Here is a 13,048-nt window from a genome sequence, read left to right on the forward strand (position 1 = left end):
GCCTGTAATCCTGCATATACATAACATATACGTAAATAAACACATAGCTGGCTACATGTTTGTATCTTTAGACGTGTCTGGGTGTGAGGAGCCCCCCTGTAACGCTGTAGCCTGTAATCCTGCATATACATAACATATACGTAAATAAACACATAGCTGGCTACACGTTTGTATCTTTAGACGTGTCTGGGTGTGAGGAGATCCCCCTGTAACGCTGTAGCCTGTAATCCTGCATATACATAACATATACGTAAATAAACACATAGCTGGCTACACGTTTGTATCTTTAGACGTGTCTGGGTGTGAGGAGATCCCCCCCCTGTAACGCTGTAGCCTGTAATCCTGCATATACATAACATATACGTAAATAAACACATAGCTGGCTACACGTTTGTATCTTTAGACGTGTCTGGGTGTGAGGAGATCCCCCTGTAACGCTGTAGCCTGTAATCCTGCATATACATAACATATACGTAAATAAACACATAGCTGACTACATGTTTGTATCTTTAGACGTGTCTGGGTGTGAGGAGATCCCCCTGTAACGCTGTAGCCTGTAATCCTGCATATACATAACATATACGTAAATAAACACATAGCTGACTACACGTTTGTATCTTTAGACGTGTCTGGGTGTGAGGAGATCCCCCCCCCTGTAACGCTGTAGCCTGTAATCCTGCATATACATAACATATACGTAAATAAACACATAGCTGGCTACACGTTTGTATCTTTAGACGTGTCTGGGTGTGAGGAGATCCCCCTGTAACGCTGTAGCCTGTAATCCTGCATATACATAACATATACGTAAATAAACACATAGCTGGCTACACGTTTGTATCTTTAGACGTGTCTGGGTGTGAGGAGCCCCCCCCTGTAACGCTGTAGCCTGTAATCCTGCATATACATAACATATACGTAAATAAACACATAGCTGACTACACGTTTGTATCTTTAGACGTGTCTGGGTGTGAGGAGATCCCCCCCTGTAACGCTGTAGCCTGTAATCCTGCATATATGTAAATAAACACATAGCTGGCTACATGTTTGTATCTTTAGACGTGTCTGGGTGTGAGGAGCCCCCCCCTGTAACGCTGTAGCCTGTAATCCTGCATATACATAACATATACGTAAATAAACACATAGCTGGCTACACGTTTGTATCTTTAGACGTGTCTGGGTGTGAGGAGATCCCCCTGTAACGCTGTAGCCTGTAATCCTGCATATACATAACATATACGTAAATAAACACATAGCTGGCTACACGTTTGTATCTTTAGACGTGTCTGGGTGTGAGGAGATCCCCCTGTAACGCTGTAGCCTGTAATCCTGCATATACATAACATATACGTAAATAAACACATAGCTGGCTACACGTTTGTATCTTTAGACGTGTCTGGGTGTGAGGAGCCCCCCCCCTGTAACGCTGTAGCCTGTAATCCTGCATATACATAACATATACGTAAATAAACACATAGCTGGCTACACGTTTGTATCTTTAGACGTGTCTGGGTGTGAGGAGATCCCCCTGTAACGCTGTAGCCTGTAATCCTGCATATACATAACATATACGTAAATAAACACATAGCTGGCTACACGTTTGTATCTTTAGACGTGTCTGGGTGTGAGGAGATCCCCCCCTGTAACGCTGTAGCCTGTAATCCTGCATATACATAACATATACGTAAATAAACACATAGCTGGCTACACGTTTGTATCTTTAGACGTGTCTGGGTGTGAGGAGATCCCCCTGTAACGCTGTAGCCTGTAATCCTGCATATACATAACATATACGTAAATAAACACATAGCTGGCTACACGTTTGTATCTTTAGACGTGTCTGGGTGTGAGGAGCCCCCCCTGTAACGCTGTAGCCTGTAATCCTGCATATACATAACATATACGTAAATAAACACATAGCTGGCTACACGTTTGTATCTTTAGACGTGTCTGGGTGTGAGGAGATCCCCCCCCCTGTAACGCTGTAGCCTGTAATCCTGCATATACATAACATATACGTAAATAAACACATAGCTGGCTACATGTTTGTATCTTTAGACGTTTCTGGGTGTGAGGAGATCCCCCCCCCTGTAACGCTGTAGCCTGTAATCCTGCATATACATAACATATACGTAAATAAACACATAGCTGGCTACATGTTTGTATCTTTAGACGTGTCTGGGTGTGAGGAGATCCCCCCCCTGTAACGCTGTAGCCTGTAATCCTGCATATACATAACATATACGTAAATAAACACATAGCTGGCTACACGTTTGTATCTTTAGACGTGTCTGGGTGTGAGGAGATCTCCCTGTAACGCTGTAGCCTGTAATCCTGCATATACATAACATATACGTAAATAAACACATAGCTGGCTACATGTTTGTATCTTTAGACGTGTCTGGGTGTGAGGAGCCCCCCCCCCCTGTAACGCTGTAGCCTGTAATCCTGCATATACATAACATATACGTAAATAAACACATAGCTGGCTACATGTTTGTATCTTTAGACGTGTCTGGGTGTGAGGAGCCCCCCTGTAACGCTGTAGCCTGTAATCCTGCATATACATAACATATACGTAAATAAACACATAGCTGGCTACACGTTTGTATCTTTAGACGTGTCTGGGTGTGAGGAGATCCCCCTGTAACGCTGTAGCCTGTAATCCTGCATATACATAACATATACGTAAATAAACACATAGCTGGCTACACGTTTGTATCTTTAGACGTGTCTGGGTGTGAGGAGATCCCCCCCCCCCCTGTAACGCTGTAGCCTGTAATCCTGCATATACATAACATATACGTAAATAAACACATAGCTGGCTACACGTTTGTATCTTTAGACGTGTCTGGGTGTGAGGAGATCCCCCTGTAAAGCTGTAGCCTGTAATCCTGCATATACATAACATATACGTAAATAAACACATAGCTGGCTACACGTTTGTATCTTTAGACGTGTCTGGGTGTGAGGAGATCCCCCTGTAACGCTGTAGCTTGTAATCCTGCATATACATAACATATACGTAAATAAACACATAGCTGGCTACACGTTTGTATCTTTAGACGTGTCTGGGTGTGAGGAGATCCCCCTGTAAAGCTGTAGCCTGTAATCCTGCATATACATAACATATACGTAAATAAACACATAGCTGGCTACACGTTTGTATCTTTAGACGTGTCTGGGTGTGAGGAGATCCCCCTGTAACGCTGTAGCCTGTAATCCTGCATATACATAACATATACGTAAATAAACACATAGCTGGCTACACGTTTGTATCTTTAGACGTGTCTGGGTGTGAGGAGATCCCCCTGTAACGCTGTAGCCTGTAATCCTGCATATACGTAAATAAACACATAGCTGGCTACATGTTTGTATCTTTAGACGTGTCTGGGTGTGAGGAGATCCCCCCCTGTAACGCTGTAGCCTGTAATCCTGCATATACATAACATATACGTAAATAAACACATAGCTGACTACACGTTTGTATCTTTAGACGTGTCTGGGTGTGAGGAGCCCCCCTGTAACGCTGTAGCCTGTAATCCTGCATATACATAACATATACGTAAATAAACACATAGCTGGCTACACGTTTGTATCTTTAGACGTGTCTGGGTGTGAGGAGATCCCCCTGTAACGCTGTAGCCTGTAATCCTGCATATACATAACATATACGTAAATAAACACATAGCTGGCTACACGTTTGTATCTTTAGACGTGTCTGGGTGTGAGGAGATCCCCCCCCCCCCTGTAACGCTGTAGCCTGTAATCCTGCATATACATAACATATACGTAAATAAACACATAGCTGGCTACACGTTTGTATCTTTAGACGTGTCTGGGTGTGAGGAGATCCCCCTGTAAAGCTGTAGCCTGTAATCCTGCATATACATAACATATACGTAAATAAACACATAGCTGGCTACACGTTTGTATCTTTAGACGTGTCTGGGTGTGAGGAGATCCCCCTGTAACGCTGTAGCTTGTAATCCTGCATATACATAACATATACGTAAATAAACACATAGCTGGCTACACGTTTGTATCTTTAGACGTGTCTGGGTGTGAGGAGATCCCCCTGTAAAGCTGTAGCCTGTAATCCTGCATATACATAACATATACGTAAATAAACACATAGCTGGCTACACGTTTGTATCTTTAGACGTGTCTGGGTGTGAGGAGATCCCCCTGTAACGCTGTAGCCTGTAATCCTGCATATACATAACATATACGTAAATAAACACATAGCTGGCTACACGTTTGTATCTTTAGACGTGTCTGGGTGTGAGGAGATCCCCCTGTAACGCTGTAGCCTGTAATCCTGCATATACATAACATATACGTAAATAAACACATAGCTGGCTACATGTTTGTATCTTTAGACGTGTCTGGGTGTGAGGAGATCCCCCCCTGTAACGCTGTAGCCTGTAATCCTGCATATACATAACATATACGTAAATAAACACATAGCTGACTACACGTTTGTATCTTTAGACGTGTCTGGGTGTGAGGAGATCCCCCCTATAACGCTGTAGCCTGTAATCCTGCATATACATAACCTATACGTAAATAAACACATAGCTGGCTACATGTTTGTATCTTTAGACGTGTCTGGGTGTGAGGAGATCCCCCCCCTGTAACGCTGTAGCCTGTAATCCTGCATATACATAACATATACGTAAATAAACTCATAGCTGGCTACACGTTTGTATCTTTAGACGTGTCTGGGTGTGAGGAGATCCCCCCTGTAACGCTGTAGCCTGTAATCCTGCATATACATAACATATACGTAAATAAACACATAGCTGGCTACACGTTTGTATCTTTAGACGTGTCTGGGTGTGAGGAGCCCCCCTGTAACGCTGTAGCCTGTAATCCTGCATATACATAACATATACGTAAATAAACACATAGCTGGCTACACGTTTGTATCTTTAGACGTGTCTGGGTGTGAGGAGCCCCCCCTGTAACGCTGTAGCCTGTAATCCTGCATATACATAACATATACGTAAATAAACTCATAGCTGGCTACACGTTTGTATCTTTAGACGTGTCTGGGTGTGAGGAGCCCCCCTGTAACGCTGTAGCCTGTAATCCTGCATATACATAACATATACGTAAATAAACACATAGCTGGCTACACGTTTGTATCTTTAGACGTGTCTGGGTGTGAGGAGATCCCCCCCCCCTGTAACGCTGTAGCCTGTAATCCTGCATATACATAACATATACGTAAATAAACACATAGCTGGCTACACGTTTGTATCTTTAGACGTGTCTGGGTGTGAGGAGATCCCCCCCCTGTAACGCTGTAGCCTGTAATCCTGCATATACATAACATATACGTAAATAAACACATAGCTGGCTACACGTTTGTATCTTTAGACGTGTCTGGGTGTGAGGAGATCCTCCTGTAACGCTGTAGCCTGTAATCCTGCATATACATAACATATACGTAAATAAACACATAGCTGGCTACACGTTTGTATCTTTAGACGTGTCTGGGTGTGAGGAGCCCCCCCCTGTAACGCTGTAGCCTGTAATCCTGCATATACATAACATATACGTAAATAAACACATAGCTGGCTACATGTTTGTATCTTTAGACGTGTCTGGGTGTGAGGAGATCCCCCTGTAACGCTGTAGCCTGTAATCCTGCATATACATAACATATACGTAAATAAACACATAGCTGGCTACACGTTTGTATCTTTAGACGTGTCTGGGTGTGAGGAGATCCCCCCCCTGTAACGCTGTAGCCTGTAATCCTGCATATACATAACATATACGTAAATAAACACATAGCTGGCTACACGTTTGTATCTTTAGACGTGTCTGGGTGTGAGGAGCCCCCCCCCCCTGTAACGCTGTAGCCTGTAATCCTGCATATACATAACATATACGTAAATAAACACATAGCTGGCTACACGTTTGTATCTTTAGACGTGTCTGGGTGTGAGGAGCCCCCCTGTAACGTTGTAGCCTGTAATCCTGCATATACATAACATATACGTAAATAAACACATAGCTGGCTACACGTTTGTATCTTTAGACGTGTCTGGGTGTGAGGAGATCCCCCCCCTGTAACGCTGTAGCCTGTAATCCTGCATATACATAACATATACGTAAATAAACACATAGCTGGCTACATGTTTGTATCTTTAGACGTGTCTGGGTGTGAGGAGCCCCCCCCTGTAACGCTGTAGCCTGTAATCCTGCATATACATAACATATACGTAAATAAACACATAGCTGGCTACACGTTTGTATCTTTAGACGTGTCTGGGTGTGAGGAGATCCCCCTGTAACGCTGTAGCCTGTAATCCTGCATATACATAACATATACGTAAATAAACACATAGCTGGCTACACGTTTGTATCTTTAGACGTGTCTGGGTGTGAGGAGCCCCCCCCCCTTGTAACGCTGTAGCCTGTAATCCTGCATATACATAACATATACGTAAATAAACACATAGCTGACTACATGTTTGTATCTTTAGACGTGTCTGGGTGTGAGGAGATCCCCCTGTAACGCTGTAGCCTGTAATCCTGCATATACATAACATATACGTAAATAAACACATAGCTGGCTACACGTTTGTATCTTTAGACGTGTCTGGGTGTGAGGAGCCCCCCCTGTAACGCTGTAGCCTGTAATCCTGCATATACATAACATATACGTAAATAAACACATAGCTGGCTACACGTTTGTATCTTTAGACGTGTCTGGGTGTGAGGAGATCCCCCCCCTGTAACGCTGTAGCCTGTAATCCTGCATATACATAACATATACGTAAATAAACACATAGCTGGCTACACGTTTGTATCTTTAGACGTGTCTGGGTGTGAGGAGCCCCCCTGTAACGCTGTAGCCTGTAATCCTGCATATACATAACATATACGTAAATAAACACATAGCTGACTACACGTTTGTATCTTTAGACGTGTCTGGGTGTGAGGAGATCCCCCTGTAACGCTGTAGCCTGTAATCCTGAATATACATAACATATACGTAAATAAACACATAGCTGACTACACGTTTGTATCTTTAGACGTGTCTGGGTGTGAGGAGATCCCCCTGTAACGCTGTAGCCTGTAATCCTGCATATACATAACATATACGTAAATAAACACATAGCTGGCTACACGTTTGTATCTTTAGACGTGTCTGGGTGTGAGGAGCCCCCCTGTAACGCTGTAGCCTGTAATCCTGCATATACATAACATATACGTAAATAAACACATAGCTGGCTGCATGTTTGTATCTTTAGACGTGTCTGGGTGTGAGGAGATCCCCCTGTAACGCTGTAGCCTGTAATCCTGCATATACATAACATATACGTAAATAAACACATAGCTGGCTACATGTTTGTATCTTTAGACGTGTCTGGGTGTGAGGAGATCCCCCTGTAACGCTGTAGCCTGTAATCCTGCATATACATAACATATACGTAAATAAACACATAGCTGGCTACACGTTTGTATCTTTAGACGTGTCTGGGTGTGAGGAGCCCCCCCCCTGTAACGCTGTAGCCTGTAATCCTGCATATACATAACATATACGTAAATAAACACATAGCTGGCTACACGTTTGTATCTTTAGACGTGTCTGGGTGTGAGGAGATCCCCCCTGTAACGCTGTAGCCTGTAATCCTGCATATACATAACATATACGTAAATAAACACATAGCTGGCTACACGTTTGTATCTTTAGACGTGTCTGGGTGTGAGGAGCCCCCCCCTGTAACGCTGTAGCCTGTAATCCTGCATATACATAACATATACGTAAATAAACACATAGCTGACTACACGTTTGTATCTTTAGACGTGTCTGGGTGTGAGGAGACCCCCCCTGTAACGCTGTAGCCTGTAATCCTGCATATACATAACATATACGTAAATAAACACATAGCTGGCTACACGTTTGTATCTTTAGACGTGTCTGGGTGTGAGGAGATCCCCCCTGTAACGCTGTAGCCTGTAATCCTGCATATACATAACATATACGTAAATAAACACATAGCTGGCTACACGTTTGTATCTTTAGACGTGTCTGGGTGTGAGGAGATCCCCCCTGTAACGCTGTAGCCTGTAATCCTGCATATACATAACATATACGTAAATAAACACATAGCTGGCTACACGTTTGTATCTTTAGACGTGTCTGGGTGTGAGGAGATCCCCCTGTAACGCTGTAGCCTGTAATCCTGCATATACATAACATATACGTAAATAAACACATAGCTGGCTACATGTTTGTATCTTTAGACGTGTCTGGGTGTGAGGAGATCCCCCCTGTAACGCTGTAGCCTGTAATCCTGCATATACATAACATATACGTAAATAAACACATAGCTGGCTACACGTTTGTATCTTTAGACGTGTCTGGGTGTGAGGAGATCCCCCTCTGTAACGCTGTAGCCTGTAATCCTGCATATACATAACATATACGTAAATAAACACATAGCTGGCTACACGTTTGTATCTTTAGACGTGTCTGGGTGTGAGGAGATCCCCCCCCCCTGTAACGCTGTAGCCTGTAATCCTGCATATACATAACATATACGTAAATAAACACATAGCTGGCTACATGTTTGTATCTTTAGACGTGTCTGGGTGTGAGGAGATCCCCCCTGTAACGCTGTAGCCTGTAATCCTGCATATACATAACATATACGTAAATAAACACATAGCTGACTACACGTTTGTATCTTTAGACGTGTCTGGGTGTGAGGAGATCCCCCCCCTGTAACGCTGTAGCCTGTAATCCTGCATATACATAACATATACGTAAATAAACACATAGCTGGCTACACGTTTGTATCTTTAGACGTGTCTGGGTGTGAGGAGATCCCCCTGTAACGCTGTAGCCTGTAATCCTGCATATACATAACATATACGTAAATAAACACATAGCTGGCTACATGTTTGTATCTTTAGACGTGTCTGGGTGTGAGGAGATCCCCCCTGTAACGCTGTAGCCTGTAATCCTGCATATACATAACATATACGTAAATAAACACATAGCTGGCTACACGTTTGTATCTTTAGACGTGTCTGGGTGTGAGGAGATCCCCCCCCTGTAACGCTGTAGCCTGTAATCCTGCATATACATAACATATACGTAAATAAACACATAGCTGGACTACACGTTTGTATCTTTAGACGTGTCTGGGTGTGAGGAGCCCCCCCTGTAACGCTGTAGCCTGTAATCCTGCATATACATAACATATTACGTAAATAAACACATAGCTGGCTACACGTTTGTATCTTTAGACGTGTCTGGGTGTGAGGAGCCCCCCCCTGTAACGCTGTAGCCTGTAATCCTGCATATACATAACATATACGTAAATAAACACATAGCTGGCTACACGTTTGTATCTTTAGACGTGTCTGGGTGTGAGGAGATCCCCCCTGTAACGCTGTAGCCTGTAATCCTGCATATACATAACATATACGTAAATAAACACATAGCTGGCTACACGTTTGTATCTTTAGACGTGTCTGGGTGTGAGGAGATCCCCCCCCTGTAACGCTGTAGCCAGTAATCCTGCATATACATAACATATACGTAAATAAACACATAGCTGGCTACACGTTTGTATCTTTAGACGTGTCTGGGTGTGAGGAGATCCCCCTGTAACGCTGTAGCCTGTAATCCTGCATATACATAACATATACGTAAATAAACACATAGCTGGCTACACGTTTGTATCTTTAGACGTGTCTGGGTGTGAGGAGATCCCCCCTGTAACGCTGTAGCCTGTAATCCTGCATATACATAACATATACGTAAATAAACACATAGCTGGCTACACGTTTGTATCTTTAGACGTGTCTGGGTGTGAGGAGATCCCCCCCTGTAACGCTGTAGCCTGTAATCCTGCATATACATAACATATACGTAAATAAACACATAGCTGGCTACACGTTTGTATCTTTAGACGTGTCTGGGTGTGAGGAGATCCCCCTGTAACGCTGTAGCCTGTAATCCTGCATATACATAACATATACGTAAATAAACACATAGCTGGCTACACGTTTGTATCTTTAGACGTGTCTGGGTGTGAGGAGCTCCCCCCCTGTAACGCTGTAGCCTGTAATCCTGCATATACATAACATATACGTAAATAAACACATAGCTGGCTACACGTTTGTATCTTTAGACGTGTCTGGGTGTGAGGAGATCCCCCCCCTGTAACGCTGTAGCCTGTAATCCTGCATATACATAACATATACGTAAATAAACACATAGCTGGCTACAACGTTTGTATCTTTAGACGTGTCTGGGTGTGAGGAGATCACCCCCTGTAACGCTGTAGCCTGTAATCCTGCATATACATAACATATACGTAAATAAACACATAGCTGGCTACACGTTTGTATCTTTAGACGTGTCTGGGTGTGAGGAGATCCCCCCCCTGTAACGCTGTAGCCTGTAATCCTGCATATACATAACATATACGTAAATAAACACATAGCTGGCTACACGTTTGTATCTTTAGACGTGTCTGGGTGTGAGGAGCCCCCCCCCTGTAACGCTGTAGCCTGTAATCCTGCATATACATAACATATACGTAAATAAACACATAGCTGGCTACACTGTTTGTATCTTTAGACGTGTCTGGGTGTGAGGAGATCCCCCCCTGTAACGCTGTAGCCTGTAATCCTGCATATACATAACATATACGTAAATAAACACATAGCTGGCTACACGTTTGTATCTTTAGACGTGTCTGGGTGTGAGGAGCCCCCCCTGTAACGCTGTAGCCTGTAATCCTGCATATACATAACATATACGTAAATAAACACATAGCTGGCTACACGTTTGTATCTTTAGACGTGTCTGGGTGTGAGGAGATCCCCCCCCTGTAACGCTGTAGCCTGTAATCCTGCATATACATAACATATACGTAAATAAACACATAGCTGGCTACACGTTTGTATCTTTAGACGTGTCTGGGTGTGAGGAGATCCCCCCCCTGTAACGCTGTAGCCTGTAATCCTGCATATACATAACATATACGTAAATAAACACATAGCTGGCTACACGTTTGTATCTTTAGACGTGTCTGGGTGTGAGGAGATCCCCCTGTAACGCTGTAGCCTGTAATCCTGCATATACATAACATATACGTAAATAAACACATAGCTGGCTACATGTTTGTATCTTTAGACGTGTCTGGGTGTGAGGAGATCCCCCCTGTAACGCTGTAGCCTGTAATCCTGCATATACATAACATATACGTAAATAAACACATAGCTGGCTACACGTTTGTATCTTTAGACGTGTCTGGGTGTGAGGAGATCCCCCCCCTGTAACGCTGTAGCCTGTAATCCTGCATATACATAACATATACGTAAATAAACACATAGCTGGCTACACGTTTGTATCTTTAGACGTGTCTGGGTGTGAGGAGATCCCCCCTGTAACGCTGTAGCCTGTAATCCTGCATATACATAACATATACGTAAATAAACACATAGCTGGCTACACGTTTGTATCTTTAGACGTGTCTGGGTGTGAGGAGATCCCCCCTGTAACGCTGTAGCCTGTAATCCTGCATATACATAACATATACGTAAATAAACACATAGCTGGCTACAACGTTTGTATCTTTAGACGTGTCTGGTGTGTGAGGAGATCCCCCTGTAACGCTGTAGCCTGTAATCCTGCATATACATAACATATACGTAAATAAACACATAGCTGGCTACACGTTTGTATCTTTAGACGTGTCTGGGTGTGAGGAGATCCCCCCCCTGTAACGCTGTAGCCTGTAATCCTGCATATACATAACATATACGTAAATAAACACATAGCTGGCTACACGTTTGTATCTTTAGACGTGTCTGGGTGTGAGGAGATCTCCCTGTAACGCTGTAGCCTGTAATCCTGCATATACATAACATATACGTAAATAAACACATAGCTGGCTACACGTTTGTATCTTTAGACGTGTCTGGGTGTGAGGAGATCCCCCCCTGTAACGCTGTAGCCTGTAATCCTGCATATACATAACATATACGTAAATAAACACATAGCTGGCTACACGTTTGTATCTTTAGACGTGTCTGGGTGTGAGGAGATCCCCCCCCTGTAACGCTGTAGCCTGTAATCCTGCATATACATAACATATACGTAAATAAACACATAGCTGGACTACACGTTTGTATCTTTAGACGTGTCTGGGTGTGAGGAGATCCCCCCTGTAACGCTGTAGCCTGTAATCCTGCATATACATAACATATACGTTAAATAAACACATAGCTGCTACACGTTTGTATCTTTAGACGTGTCTGGGTGTGAGGAGTCCCCCCTGTAACGCTGTAGCCTGTAATCCTGCATATACATAACATATACGTAAATAAACACATAGCTGGCTACACGTTTGTATCTTTAGACGTGTCTGGGTGTGAGGAGATCCCCCTGTAACGCTGTAGCCTGTAATCCTGCATATACATAACATATACGTAAATAAACACATAGCTGGCTACACGTTTGTATCTTTTAGACGTGTCTGGGTGTGAGGAGATCCCCCCTGTAACGCTGTAGCCTGTAATCCTGCATATACATAACATTACGTAAATAAACACATAGCTGGCTACACGTTTGTATCTTTAGACGTGTCTGGGTGTGAGGAGCCCCCCCCCTGTAACGCTGTAGCCTGTAATCCTGCATATACATAACATATACGTAAATAAACACATAGCTGGCTACACGTTTGTATCTTTAGACGTGTCTGGGTGTGAGGAGATCCCCCCCCTGTAACGCTGTAGCCTGTAATCCTGCATATACATAACATATACGTAAATAAACACATAGCTGGCTACACGTTTGTATCTTTAGACGTGTCTGGGTGTGAGGAGATCTCCTCACTGTAACGCTGTAGCCTGTAATCCTGCATATACATAACATATACGTAAATAAACACATAGCTGGCTACACGTTTGTATCTTTAGACGTGTCTGGGTGTGAGGAGATCCCCCCCCTGTAACGCTGTAGCCTGTAATCCTGCATATACATAACATATACGTAAATAAACAC

At 43.4% G+C, this 13,048-nt stretch overlaps 1 protein-coding gene across 3 annotated transcripts in view; it reads left to right on the plus strand.

The window, feature by feature from the left end:
• Positions 1–13,048, plus strand: part of LOC128639727 (biogenesis of lysosome-related organelles complex 1 subunit 2) — a 128,910-nt gene that overhangs the window by 25,087 nt on the left and 90,775 nt on the right. The gene's annotated exons all lie outside the window — the stretch shown is intronic.

The sequence above is a fragment of the Bombina bombina genome, chromosome 9, assembly GCF_027579735.1.
Source record: "Bombina bombina isolate aBomBom1 chromosome 9, aBomBom1.pri, whole genome shotgun sequence".
Lineage (NCBI taxonomy): Eukaryota > Metazoa > Chordata > Amphibia > Anura > Bombinatoridae > Bombina > Bombina bombina.